This window comes from Benincasa hispida, chromosome 1 (assembly GCF_027475165.1).
Source record: "Benincasa hispida cultivar pf3 chromosome 1, pf3_genome.v1.1, whole genome shotgun sequence".
Lineage (NCBI taxonomy): Eukaryota > Viridiplantae > Streptophyta > Magnoliopsida > Cucurbitales > Cucurbitaceae > Benincasa > Benincasa hispida.
Window position 1 is genome coordinate 62,231,562 of NC_143478.1, and position 15,659 is coordinate 62,247,220.

The 15,659-nt window shown below is 37.3% G+C and overlaps 1 long non-coding RNA gene across 1 annotated transcript; it reads right to left on the reverse strand.

Moving 5' to 3' along the window:
- Positions 1-5,731: 5,731 nt before the first annotated feature.
- On the reverse strand, positions 5,732-6,646 carry LOC150038611 (uncharacterized). The gene is made up of 2 exons (XR_016524597.1): positions 6,256-6,646; positions 5,732-6,175 (listed from the first exon to the last, which is right to left on the reverse strand). It is a non-coding gene; the product is annotated as an uncharacterized LOC150038611 (long non-coding RNA).
- Between the last annotated feature and the right edge of the window lie 9,013 nt (positions 6,647-15,659).

Consider the following 15,659-nt stretch of genomic DNA (forward strand, 5'->3'; position numbering starts at 1 on the left):
ATAGTTTTTAGCTACCGTTGTTTCGGTCAAGGATTCATTAACTAACTTAATTCATCTCGTAAGTGTGATCCTTTCATTTTCAGATCCCAGAAGTATGCTTCAACATACTACCAAAGGAAAAGATAACTATTGAAGATTAACCTAAGAAACCATATCCATTGCTAGAGTTTGCGGTGTTCCGACCACTATGATTAGGCCCTCCGAAGGGATGGTCGCTCTAGGACAACATACAGGTGGATTGTAGGAATCTCACGGTGCAATTTAATGGAGGAGACTGTAGGATACTTTGACATGCGTCCCTCTCCCACTTATTATAAACACTTTCCTTATTCACCTTGTTATTGACCCAATTCACCTTGTTATTGACCCATGCAAACACTTTCTAAAGGAAGTATGAACTCTTAGGGAAGTGAGAGCTGAAATTTTGATATATCACATGTACCAACTTCCTCCCACTAAAGTTCTAATATTTTTAGGATTTTATTATACTTAGTTAAAACCCGAGTAATGAATTTATCTAAGTTCTTTAAATTTGCTTAATATAACATTTATATTGAATAATTTAACAATACTTTATTTCATTTATTAAACTCTTTTAATAAAATCAATCATATATTGCATGCTTATAAAATATTTGCTCAATTCACCTTCCACGTCAGTTCCAAGGTGGAAGTGTTCCGCTTTTGTCAGCTTAAATACCCCTCCTAAACATAACCTTTCTTAGACAAAGGTCCTTTATGGGCAATTATTTTATAAATTCAATCTTTTATTTAAATTTATTTTAATCCTATTAAAACAAATTAAAAAAACGTTAACCTATTCCTAACCACATTAGAAATAACATAAGTCTAGGTTGATCAATTTTAAACCATTTAAAATTAATTTGGACCTATGTTTTCATGCAATCTTGATTATAGATTTTAATCTCTCATTAATACTATAGCTCTTTATAAATTAATGAATTATTAAAACTTTCGAAATCATCAAGCATTCACATACATCATTCCACTATTTGTTATAAAAAATTTTATATATAGTATGATGCATGGACATGCTTAGGTTAATCATATATCACTAACATAACACTTATATTATGATACATGAGCAAGCTAATTTAATCATGCATTTATAAAATATAACCCTTTATATTTAATTATGATGCATGTACATGTTTATCCTAAGGTAGGTATTTTTAAATCTATATAATATAGAATATGTAATATGAATTCAAATATTAGTTTAAACATCCATCCAATGCATAATTAAATTAAACAGTAAAAATTGGACCGATTTTGGCACCCTAAAGCAAACTTAATTGATTACATTAATATAACTATTATATTGATTTGATTAATTAATAATAAATTAAAAAAATACAAAAAAGAATTAGGTTAAAGTTGCAGCCAAAGGATCCTCACGTGCGCCGCCTGCGTTCCGTCAACTCTCGGAGCATTGCAACACTGCGACTGCTACACAATGTACTGCCTTTCAGTGTTGCAATGCAACGATAGCAGGGTCGCGACATTGATTGGCAGAATGTTGCTTTTCAACTCGTTTTCAGCTCCGAACTTACCTCAAACATCTCCGTTTCTTCTTAATCTCTTTAGCAACCGTTGCTTAATCAATAAGCACATGCTTACAGAATCGAAGAAAGAACTAAATTGCCCAAAAATACAACAGGCCCTTACAATTTAATCAAATTAAAAAGTAAACTAGTGCCAAAATCGAAAACGTCCAATTTTGTAAGCCAATATTCAAACATTCCATAATGAAAAATATGAAACCTATCTCTAAATGATTTTGTTTAAAATAATAAGAAGAACGAAGATGCAAGGAACCTGGCTCTGATACTAATTGAAGGGATCAAATCCTGAAGCGGAAGCGATCTAATCAAATTAATCAATATTCGTTAACTGTGGGTACACTCCACTAAAGACCCACAACTGCACTCTTCTCACTATAGATATTTTTGTGTCCATGGTTATAGACCAGTACTAGCAAGTCAGTCCTTCACGAGTATTCGTAACTCCAATTGGATCAAATTACCGTTTTGTCCTTAGGTTAACTCCGACTCTTTAAGTACCAAGACTTCTTTAATGAACATTTGTTTATAGTCCAACCAATAATCAGAAACCCTTTTCAGGTCAATGGGAGGGTAGGGCCCTTTGTTCAAGTCCCGAACACATCACTTAAAGGAACATTCATCTACTTACCCTTAAGGCAGGAATGAGTGAATTTCATCATGTATTATTATATTCCCATTCGGTCTTGTCCCCAAAATGATAGACATATTGGATCGACGAACTAGTTATACTCACCCATACAAATTAAAGGACAATCCCTCATAAACAAGAGTTCATAATACACTCAGGATTAAGACTAAGTTGCCTAAGTCATCCTATTGAAATAGAAACCCAACTAGTTAACAATGTTATATATAGTTGTCACTATTTGCTGTCCAGTCTTATGCAAACTTGTTGCATAGGATACCCCACTCGCGTGTCACCTACACGAACGTATTCGATCATTGCATTTGTATCAAATACAAAGTGGGTCATATCCATAGTGTTACAGGATAAGGTACCCAGCCTTATCCCTATACTATAAGACCCTTTAGGCTGTATCTTGAATATCGATCCCTTTATGTCTCAACATACGATTCCAAACTCATAAGATTGTCTTGGATGTTAGTTTATTGGATTTAGTATTAAGACAAAATAGACAACAATACAAACAATAATAACATTTGTTGAATTAATATCTATAACTCTTTATTAATGACAGTCAATTAATAACATTTACTATCTATGAGTGTTTGGGCATAAAACCCAACATCTTCTTTATGAACAACGCTAATGCACCCCATGGGGACGCACTTGATTGTATGAAACCTTTGTCAAGTTATTCTTGTAACTAGATCTTGAGTTTTTTTCAATTCTACTGGAGCCATTCCATACAAAGCTTTAAAGATAGGAATGGTGCCTGGTTCCAACTCGATTGTAAAATCAATTTTCTTGTGCGGTGGCAAACCTAGAAGGTCCTCAGTTAACACATCTGGATATTCTCTTACAACTAATTCTGAGGTCAAGGAAACCTCAATTTCCTTAGTATCAACCACACTGGCCAAGATACTCCGAGTACTTTGGTTAAGCAACTTGTTGGCCTTCATAGTCGAGATTACTTTGGGTAAGACCACGGTCCCAACCTCTTTAAACTTAAAGCTAGCTTCCATAGATCACCTTCTTGCAGGAGTAGTCTATACTTGCATGGCTAGTAGGCAACCAATCCATGCCCAGTGTCGCATCAAAATTACGCATGTCCAAAACTATTAAAGTCACGTCTAGTTTATGGTTTGTATTTCTACCTGACATACTTTTATCTGTTCATTTGCTAACATAATTTCCCAAGACAGAGTAAAAACTGATAAGACATAATATAAAGGCTCTAACTCTAACATGGCATGCTTAAAAAATAACGATGATATGAATGAATGAGATGAGCCAAAATCAAATAACACTAATGCATAGTGTCCCAAGATTGGATGCATACCTGTCACCACTATGCCTGACTTCTTGGCCTCTTGTCGATTAGTGGCGTCGACTAGACCATGCTATTGTTGTCTATATTCATTATACTGAGTATTCAATGGCTTATTTTGACCACCCCTTATAGAACCACCAAGGCATCTATCTGTCATATGCCTATCTTGCATGCATTTATAACATATCCTCGTGCCAACCAGATAACGCCCCACATGGGACCTCCCACATGATTTACATAAGGGCCTTTCTCTTTAGACCCCTCATAACTCAGAGATTTGATGCCGACAGTGTCATAATGATCCGACTGAACTCAAACTCTTCTGTGGGGTCTCGGGGGCTTTTTGCTCTGCCTTATTCTTCTATCTCGAAGAGGATCTCGACCCTTATGGCTTTAGACATTCCCTCTCCGACCAGAAGTCCATCTCTACCGCCAAACGAAGTGCCTCCGCATGGTTGGTCGGCTTTGAGCTCTAGGAAAATCTTTCTACTCTCTTAACCTTTGTGGCAACCAAGTCAAAAGCAAAACGGGACAACCTGTCAAATCCTTGGTCATACTCTTCAACAGTCATAAAGCCTTGCTTCAAGCCTATGAATTCATGCTGCTTAGGATTCCTCAGGCTAGCAGAGAATTATTCTATGTAGAAGCGCTCCTTGAACTGCTCCCAAGTTACCAAATCAGCCTCGACATCTATCATCCTCTCAGCAGACTGCCACCAGATTACAACATTATCAGTAAGCAAGAAAACAGAACATTGTACCTTTTGATCGTCAAGACACTTCATCTAATGGAAGATCGTCTCCATAGAAAATAACCACAACTCTATTTAGGTAGGGTCCTTCGATGACCCTTTAAACGTTCAGGGATTATACTTCTTGAAATCCCTCAAATGCTTGGCTTCGGTAGATAGGTCTTGTAAATTTTGTTGTGGAATAGGATCTTAGGGAGTAGGAACCTCCCGAGGCGGTGCCCGCTGGGCTAGCATCTCTTCCACTATACTCTTAAATCTCTCTTGTAGCTGGATTTTCATTGCAGCAAGATCAACCTGGGTGACAGGTGCATTAGGGGGTAGGTGTACCGATGTCTGTCCTTCGTTTTCAGCAACATCTTCAATGGATGGGTGACGTCCACCCTTTCGACCAGTCCTTCCTCAACTGCTCATTCCTCTACCTCCATGTGGCAACATTTCCTAATTCAAAACCAACCTTTTTTAATTCTCAGTCAAGGGAACGGTTTAATATTACCTTTAAAGAAAATGTCTTATTAAGATACATATCTTGCGAGGACAAAGGATCCGTAAATGGCCATAAGGGATATATATCCTGGACTTACATCGTAAGTCAGTCTACAAAAGTTAAAACTTAAGGTTTAATACCAACTATAACTACCCAACTTTTTTAGATCTCTAACAAGGGTTGTTACTTCATAATTTCAGGATAAAAAAAGAAAAAGAAAAGCAAAGCATTTTGACCATTGAGGTATAATCGATTAACACAAAAAACAACTTCAAGATAATTTATAAATTTAATAAATAAAAAATTAATAAAACCTTTGTTCGGAGTCCCCTAAAAAAATAGTTAAGGAAAATAACATTCAGTCAGATAAAACTTTCGGCCAAACATCAAGTTCTAAATCTAAACACTTAAATAGCTTGAAAACATAAACTGAGCAGAAGCGATTTCTCGTCCCATATGGCATGGTCCCCTCTTGTCAGTAGTCGAGTTGTCCTTGCCCTTACTTGAAAAACAAATTATAAGAAAGGGTGGGTATTTCTTGAAAAATAAATTATAAGAAAGGGTGAGTATTGAAAATACCCAATAAGTGACCCACTACTGGGCTCACTAGGTAAACATGTTAACCTTCCTATCCAAGCACCGGTGTGCATACCATAGCATAGCAGCCGTGGTGATCCCAAAGGAACATTGATCAGTCTTAAGTGTGAACCCAAAGGAATATATATCAATCATAGGTGTGAACTCGAAGGAACATATATCAGTTAATGGTGTGATCCCGAAGGAACACATATCAGTTAATGGTGTGATCCCGAAGGAACACATATCAATCATAAAAAGTACACCGCTCGATAAGAAGGCTAACAATTACCATCTAATTTAGCCTGCTTCAGTCAACCAATAAACCTCATAATATAATCCCAGTCACATTAACATATTCATAACATTAAATGAGCAGATTAAATATAAGATTGTGTATCATGTTCATAGTAACATAACCTATGAATTGGCATAACGTCCATAGTTAATACATTATCGAAGCGTAGCAAATAACAATCTTTATAACAGTCCTATTATCATCATTCTGATTAGGACACTGATTCGAAGGCAAACTAGTAGTAAGACAATTTCAAATAATTATCCGAGTAACCAAGACCTAATCTCCACAACCTTGAATTAAACCCTACAACATGAACTAAAATAAATTTTTAATCCTTTAGGCTCGCGCTCATGAGTACTCAATTATGCCAAAATTGCCACAAAACTTAATAAGTTGATTAATATAAATTACCCTCAAACTAAATGGGTCACCAAACCCCAAATCTTACCAAAATCCTTACTGGAAAGGAACCCGACCCACTGGACAGCAACTTTAAATTTCTCAGTAATTCAGCTTCGACCTCCTAATTCACCATAAATCCAAAAATCACGCTAAAACTTTAGTGGGTAACCAAACCAAACCCGAAACAAACATCAACCTTACCCAAAACTCAAGATTTCGCGAAAACGAAAGAAAAATCCAGCGATGAGACAAGGTCAATGGTGGCAGATTGATCGACAAGGTCCCGTTCGACGTGGGGTGGGGCCAACCAATGTGGATTTGGGTGGTGTCTGTGGTTCTGGGCGCGGTGTAGCGGCTGCATGTGCTGAGCGTCGAGCTCGATGGACGAAGGCGTGAAGCTGGTGGCGATCGGATCTAGGCAACGGGCGGAGGCAAGGCTCGACTGGCGGTGGTTCGGCTAAGAGAAGAGGGGGAAAAGGGATGTCAGTGCCGGGGGTTACACAATGAAGATGAATTTTTTTCTTCCTTGCGCGCTCCATGAGACATCCCTAAACATATATATATATATTCCAACCCTAATTCCTTTTACTATATAAATTCACCCTTTTCCTTTCCAAAACCAAAATCTGAAATAAATAAACACATCTAAATATCCCTCTTTTTTTCCCTCTTCTTTTCAAACTCCAATTCCAAATTAAATTAGGCCTCCAAATCGAAATTCAATTCCAAATCTCCAAATGAATTAATCCAATTTTTTTTAAAATTCGAATTCAAATTCCAAATCTTTACTAATACCATTTAAATTAATTAACTTACCTCTCCTATTAAATTTTTAGCCTCAATTTAACAAAATAACACCCAAATATTTCAAGATAATTTAATAAAAAATTATTTGAAAAATCTGGGATATTACGATGTATGCATAAAATAGGAGAGATTTTTTATTTAATGATTTTAATGTGAAATTACATTATATAATCCTATGATCATCAATTATAAGGGACAAAATGGAAAATCAAATATTTCTCCTTTGTTGTCTCTTTTAAATAGTGTAGATATAGATATAGGTTACTTTACTAATTTATTATTTTGGTACACAAAATTTGTTGGAGGCACGGATAGAGATCTTAGGACTATAAATCCAAAATCTATATATTAAATTAAATGAAAAAACAGAAAATTAATATCAAATATTTATTGTGATTGTATGATATTAAAAGATTAGATGGTAACAAAAAAAACAAACTTTTTTAATGGTGTGTGTGCTTATTTTTATAATTATTTTGTATTTTGATTATATATACATATAATAAAGAATAGTAACTTATTGCGTTCTCCATAAGTTAATATATAATAATTGCGATGAGTCCTTAATGATCCAGTGGTCAACAAGAAGAATAGTTAAATCTAAATAGCATAACATGAAAAATAGCTAAAACTTTTTGCAAAAATAGCTAAACGCATCTTTTAGCCGAATATTCTAATTTCATTGTGGTGAAAGTATTCCTTGGCAGAGTTTCACGCATTTAAACTCCTAAAACAAAGCCTACAAAGAGGTAGTGAATGAAGAAAAATAATTTTGTTAGCTTAATTCAAATAAAAAATCTATAACAAAGGCTACAAGAAAGTGAGAACATCAAGAAAAATAAATATGTTAGTATAATTAAAATAAAAATCTACATGATTAAAAAAAATATGCCCTGATAGCCTGGAAGAGCCTTAGACTTCCGCCAGAGTTCCCGCAAGAACAGGCCAAACTAATCTGGGAACTTCTATCAAATGGTTATTTATTTATAATTAAACAAAAGCGAGGCTTGATGTAATTGAGGTCGCATAAGAAAGAAGCAAGAGAGATGTTGCCCAAATTTTTGGTATCTATGCTAAGCAACGATATTTCTTTAATTAACCAATGTTTAAAATTTATTTGGATATTTCGATTGAGAGTAAAAAAATGTTTTCTCAAGACATACGTCGAGAGTGAATGAACCCTGTGAAGGGGACCGCAATGGTAGTGGATCATCCCAATTCCCAATCGTTTTTTAAAAACAATTTTACAACACATACATAACATGCCCTAAAAAAATAAATTCAAAACAAAAAGGTTTAGGAGTCCTCAATATTCTTTCTCTGGTTTTAGAAGGTGTGGGCTCTAGAGTGTTTTGGGATTGAGGGAGAAGGAAGAATTTTTAGAGAATAACCTAGAAAAGCCAAAAAAAAAAAAACTTTACCCACAATCTTTCTGTATTCTTACATGAGTGGTGGAGAGAAAAAACAACTCCCTCCCCTTAATTACTTAAAATTTAATAATTAACAAATTATTTAATAATAAAATAAATAATTAATAATTTTAATTCAAAATTAAAATCATAACAAATATATATAATAACCAACTTATTATATATTATGTAATCATATGTTATAACATATAACAAATAGTTTAAAATTGTATCATATACGATATATAATTTATAATTTCTTTTCTCTCTCTTATGATATTTAATATAAATCATATTTACATTAAAATTTAATTATATGAATCTAATTCATATAACTAATATTTGAATCATATTCAAACATTTAATTCCTCCCATAAATTCTTTATATATATATATTTTTTTAAGAATAGGTGATATTATTATACAACAACAAAGGGGATCCCACAGCTCGGGATCAAGGCATCAAAGCAACAAAGCACAAACAAAGACAGGGCAACAAAACCAACAGGATAAGACCATAATAGAACCAACACAAAAATGCAAACTCGCAAACCACCAAGGTGAAAGACAGAGAAAAGAACCCAAAATCCCACAAACTAGGGGCTACAACAAACTAGAGAACAACGTGAAGTTCAAAAAGAAAAGACATCCGTACACACACTAGATAAGACCAAAAAGGTCAACTCGCTAGGAAGTAGCACGAGCACGAACTGTAGAGACCATAAGGTGAACCAGAGCAGACACCGACCTAGGTCGACCTCCATGCAGCCGCCGATTACGCTCCTGTCAGATGTAGTATATGGAAGCACACTAGAAAACACGAAACAACTTACTACACACCCTCTTACCCGACCCCACTCGACACAACCAACTCAACTCTACATCCCAACCAGCCACCTGATGCGTCGAACCCAATTGATGCAACACACTAAACCACACCTCTCTTCCAAATCCACACTCAAAAAATAAATGATCCCGCGACTCCACACAGAAGACACCCCCTCTCCCCCCCCAAACAACACACCCCAACTCCTCAACCAATCCCGCATACCCAACCTGTCTCTCACTGCTAACCACGCACAGAAGGAGTGATGCGGAATACCACCCTCCCCCCACAAAATACCAGCCCAGGACACCCTAGGACGATGAGGACGCATACTCTCCCAAGCACTAGTGATAGAAAACTGACCACTAGCATCCGACACCTAAACTCAATAATCCTCTCCCCTCACGCTAGGCCTCACTGCCTGGATAAAATCCCAGAACTCAAACAGCTCCCAAGACACTATAGGCCACCTCCAACCTCCCTCACCATACATGAACTCCGACAACCATGCGTCCAAACTACTCCTTGCATCATGAACCACCGTAGACCCGTATGAGTCCAAAATCACACTCCCCGGCAGCCAAGGATCCCACCAAACAAAACAAAACCGTCCATCGCCAATCATCAAACGAACTAGATGCTTGAATCTATCTCTACTTTGTAAGATAACCCTCAAGCACCAAGACTTCCCAACCTCACTCCGAACAGCCCACAACAACCGCCCATGCAAAACATACGTCTCCACCCACGCCATCCAAAGTGACCTCAACTTAATTAAGATAAACCAGAGCAGCTTCATAATAGCAGTTTGGTTCCAAGAGGTCACATGCTTCACACCCAACCCTCCCTTTCCCAATGGCAAGCACACCTCATCCCACGCCACTCGTGCACCACCCCGACTCACCATACTACCCTTCCATAAATAACTACGTAATAGACGACTAACCTCATAAGTAACACACACAAGCAACACGAAGATGCTACACCAAAAAACCTGAAAGGACTGTAAAACAGACCTAACAAGCTGCAACCTCCCAGCAAAGGAGAGGGACCTTGCTGCCTAACTTCTAATACGAGCTGTAATCCTCTGTATCAAAGGCGCACAATCCACAGCCCTCAACCGACTCTCCAATAAAGGTAAACCCAAATACCTAACAGGCAACAAACCAAGAGAGACACCCATATATGCAGCTAGTTCCTCCACCTCCCCCAACTTCACACCCGCAATAAATATGGAACTCTTCCTAACATTTGCAATTAACCCAGACAACTCTGCAAACTCTGTCAATACCTGCCTCACAAACTCCAATGAATCTCTCTCAACTGCACAGAAAATCATCAAATCGTCTGCAAAAACCAAATGAGTTAGGCCTAAACGTTCACACCGGTCATGGAACCTAAACCACATAGGAGGTTTATTCAACAACCTAGACAAGACCTCCATCATCATCACAATTAAAAAAGGAGACAGCGAATCCCCCTGCCTCAATCCCTTCCTACCAAGAAAAAACCCTTCAAGGGAACCATCAATCATCACAGAGAACTTAGGTAAAGTAACACAAGCCCTCACCCAACTAACAAACTGAAGGGGCATACCTATAGCCAACAACACACCAAACAGAAAATCCCAATTCACCGAATCGTAAGCCTTCTGAAGGTCTCCTTTAGCACACAACGTGGCATCCCTCTGCCCTCCTTGTAGTTCCCCACGAGCTCCTGTTACAATAAAATGTTATTGAAAATTGACCTACCCGGAACAAACGCAAACTGATTACCACTGATGAAATCAGGCAACCACAACCGCAATCTTTCAGCTAAGATCCTCGAGATACACTTATACATAACATTGCAACATGATATAGGATGAAACTCCTCCATACGTTCAGCTTCCCGTCTCTTAGGGATGAGAGAAAGAGCAGTAGAATTAACTCCACTAGGCAAACAAATCTAAAAAAAATTTAGTACAGCATCACAGAAATCATCTCCAACCACACTCCAAGCAACTCTGTAAAAATCCACTAAAAACCCATCAGGCCTAGGAGCCTTCCCTGACTTCATCAAGAATAAAGCCTTCTAAATCTCCTTCCGACTCATTGGCCGACCAAGTGCCTCCACCCCCTCCTCGGGCCAGCTAAACTGCACAATATCCCCAATACGGCCAGTAAGATCCCTATACTCCATACGCTGAGCCCTAAGCAACCCCAAAAGAATTCTACCGCCACCCCTGCCACCCTGTCATGCACCGTTTGACGAATCCCCCCAACATCCACGACCGTAAACAAGCTACTTCAGCTACGACGAGAACGGACACAGCAATGGAAAAAAGCTGTGTTTATATCACCTAACTCCAGCCACCTAACTCTAGCCTTCTACCGGAGCGATGCCTCTTCCAATCTCGCCACTGATCAAAACACCTTCGTGGCCCGAGCTGCCTCCGTACACACCAACTTTGAATCAGGATTCCTATCTACTGCAGCCTAAGCAGCCTCCATAACCTGCCTAGGCACCTATACCTCATCAGCTAACACAGAGATACGCCTATCAAACGAAGTATGAAAAACCCGCTTCACTATCTTTAAATTTTGCACAAAACTAACTAGAGGAGACACATCTTCAGTCCTTCTCCACACGGACTTGATAGTATCAAGAAAACCTCTGCCTTTACCCAATGAGAAAAATAACGAAACGTAGGAGAGGGCCTACTCCTTGTCTCCCTTGTAGAAACCAGAAGAGGGTTGTGATAAAAAATCCCCCACTGACCAACTCTAACCTCTGAATACGGAAAAGCTACCTTCCACGCCTCATTGGACAAGTATCAATCCAAACGACACAAAATACCATTCCCCTAAAATTTACTAGTCCAGGTAAACCAGTTACCTGTCACACCCAACTCAACCAAATCTGTCTCCAATAGCACCCCATCAAACTCCTTCATCTCCCTCAAGCTAGGACAACCACCAAAATCCTCCGAGCTACTACGAATAGCATTAAAATCCCCCAAAACAACTCCAGGAAGCTGCCAAGATGCACACACATCAATCAACTGAGACCACAAGTTTCTCCTCTCACTCATATGATTAGAGGCATAAACAGCACCAATATGTACCTTAGCACTAGATACAATATCCACTAAGGTTCCAGAAATGAATTAATCCCCACTGACATCAATGGAAAAATCATAGATACTCTTCCGTCACATCACCCAGATCCTCCCAACTCCCTGCACACTATAGCTACACACACAACTCCAAGCATCACCAAACCTACCCATCACCATACCAAAATTCTCACAACGAACCCTCGTTTCAAACAAACAACAGAAAGTAACAGATGAGAAAGCTAGAAAGTCTGCCACCACCCTACACTTGACAGGGTCATTCAACCCCTTAACATTCCAGGAACACCAAATCATGAATCTTGCAAAAGATCACACTTACCACTTCCCACTAGGCCTTTGCCCAAACTCCTACACATCCCATCCATAACAAACAACGGATCAGGATCTGCCTGCACTAGTGTCAATGCCAATGAGTCTCCCCCCTTATCACACAAAACATCAAACTAATTACGATCATCAACATGCTTTACAAACCCGATTATTCCAGGGGACCCATAAACTACTCTGCTCTTTAAGAGTGTCGTACCCGGTGACCCACTATCACCCTTAAGCCCTACACCTCCTCTATCTCGCCTACGCCGACTAACCATAGTAAACTTAATTATATTATGATGTATCAAATACATTATAGTAATTATATCATATATAATTACATAAACTTAATTATATCAATATAATTAATTCCCTCAATTAATTTAAACAATTCAAAGTAATCCAAAACTTGATTCTCATAAAATCCGATGAGCTACCGAGAGGACCTCATGGACCTATAGCTTGAAGCTCCAACAGTTCATGAATAATTAATTAAACTCTTTAATTAAATTATTCACCATCCGTTAACTATCGGGCACTCCACTAAAGACCGACGGTTGCATTCTTCACACTACAGATATATTTCTGTGTTCATTGGATATAACCAATCCACAGTACGATGATCTTTCATAAATTGCTCGTAAGTACAGCTAGACCAAATTACCGTTTTGCCCTTGTAGTTACATCTAACTCCTTAAGTACCACTGATTCCTCTAAAGAACAATAAATCATAGTCTCACTATGACTAACCCCTCTCGAGCTAGGAAAGGGTGTGGCACCACAGTGTTCAAACCTCGGAATCAGCCTTCAAGGGAGCAATTTATCTACTTTTCCCAACATTGGAGGAGTGAATTCCATCTTGTGTAGTTGTGTTTCCAAGCCCTAGTTAGACGAATCCCCAAAATGGTAGGCATGTTGAGTCGACGATCTGGCCACTCTCATCCATACAAATCAAAGGATCGCCTTCATAGGCAGGAGTTCGCAACTCATTCAGGATTCAAGTCGTGTTACCTGTGGGCATCCTGATGAAATGGAAGTCTCTATTAGAAACAGTGTTATATAATGAGAATAGTCATTTCATGGTCCGATCTTATACAAATTTCTTTGTATAGAATATCTTTGCTCACATGTCTCCACATGAATGATCAGGATCAGATCACTTATAGCACTTTACAACAATTGTAACATCTATAAAGCGAGCCATACTCATAAATGTCACCAGGATAAGGTATCCAACCTTATCCATCTACTACAGACCATTTAGGTTATCACTTAAAGCATGATCCATTCGTATGTCTCTACATACATGTTTAAGTTACAATATAACCATGGAACTTAGTTCATTGGTTTGTGATTAATGCAACAAAAATGAATAAAATATCATACATTTTATTAAATAAATAATGAGTTTGTACACAACATTTACAAACTATAGAGCCCTATGAGATTTAGGGCAATAAACCCAACAGAGAGAATGACGGGATTTCAAAAAACATGATGAGAAATCTAATTTTTCATTGGCATCAACATTCTATTGTATTTAAGAAAAAGAAAGAAAAAAAGTGAATGGGAAATTGGTGGTAAGTTTAATTAAAAAAAAAAAAGTAGAAAAGAAATTCATTAAAAATATCGTTAAATTATTTTTAAAAATCAAACAAAAAATACTTCAAGGAAAAAAAATTCATTAAAAATATCGTATAATTATTATCAAAAAAATAAAAAAAAAATACTTGAAGAACTTTTTAAACCTATTTTTATAAATTTGGAGACTAAAAAGGTACATTTTTAAAACTCAGGGACCAAAAATGTCTATTCTTATAAATTTGGGGACTAAAAATGTATATTTTTTAAACTTAGAGACCAAACACACATATTTTTTAAAACTTAAGGACCAAAAGGGTAATTTTCCTTTTCTTTAATAAAATTAAAATTCACAAATTACAAATTTAATGCCCCATGTGTCACTCTCCCATAGCTCCAAGTGGCACTCTTTAATAGGTCTAATTTAATGATTTGGCCACCATGTCACCACCTCGGGTACTTTTCCGTTACTCTACTTTTTGCTATATCTTTTTCACATGAATTCCGATTTTGGTGATTCAATAGGTGTCGAAATCGTTTTTTCGAGCTCTACGCTATGAACAAAATAATGAAATTTTTAGTAAACAAAATCAGATTTTTTATCATCAAAATATTAATTAATTAAAATTAATTAACTTGAGATTAATGGCTAAAAAGCCAACAATATAAATGGTAGAACGACAACTATGTGATCACACAAGTGAAGCTAACGATCACAATGCCTTTGATGTGATATCGTGTAGCTCCAACTGTTGAATTTTATTTTGGTCTTATTTCTCTCGATACAATTCTATTTTAGCTAAATGACCACGGACCAAAAAGTGCAAGTTTTGTTACTTAAGCATTGAAGGAATCCTCTACATGAGCCCAAAATCATTTTTGTTTGTGACCCAAGTTTTGATTGGCTTCAATTTAAGCTACCCAAAGTCCAGAAGGTTTAGATCTGCAAATTCAAATGTTTTCAGACTCCAACCAGCAAGTTTGGAGCCTCTTGGTAAGATTTGCTCAAGTATCATTGCTTTTCCTTTTCAAATTGGATTTATGTGTTCAAATTAAGTTTTTAGAATTCTCGTGTCGTTATGTTTGGGTGGATTTCGACATATTCCATTATGGATCTAACAGTATTAGCATGCCTTGAACTGGATATTTTTAAAAAATAATGTTATTTTAATAATTATTAACAAAAATAGGGTTACACGGATAATATTCACAAAACTAGATTTTTTAATTGTGTACCTAGTACACGATTATGTTTAAATTGTATACTCGGTACACGATTAGAACTAAATCATGTACCCGATACACGAGTAGAACTAAATCGTGTACTCGATACACGAGTCCCTATGATCTGGCACACGCAGGCTGCCAATGTGGTAATCATACAGCATTGACCAAGGTAATCGTGTACCCGGTACACGATTACCCTAAGTACACGACTTAGTGGTCCCTTAAACGCTGCAACACCTTCTTCTTCCTCCATCCAAAGTGTTTTCTTTGTCGTAGCCTCTGTTCTTCCTCCCCATTACCGTCGTAGCTTCTTTTCTTCCTCCAT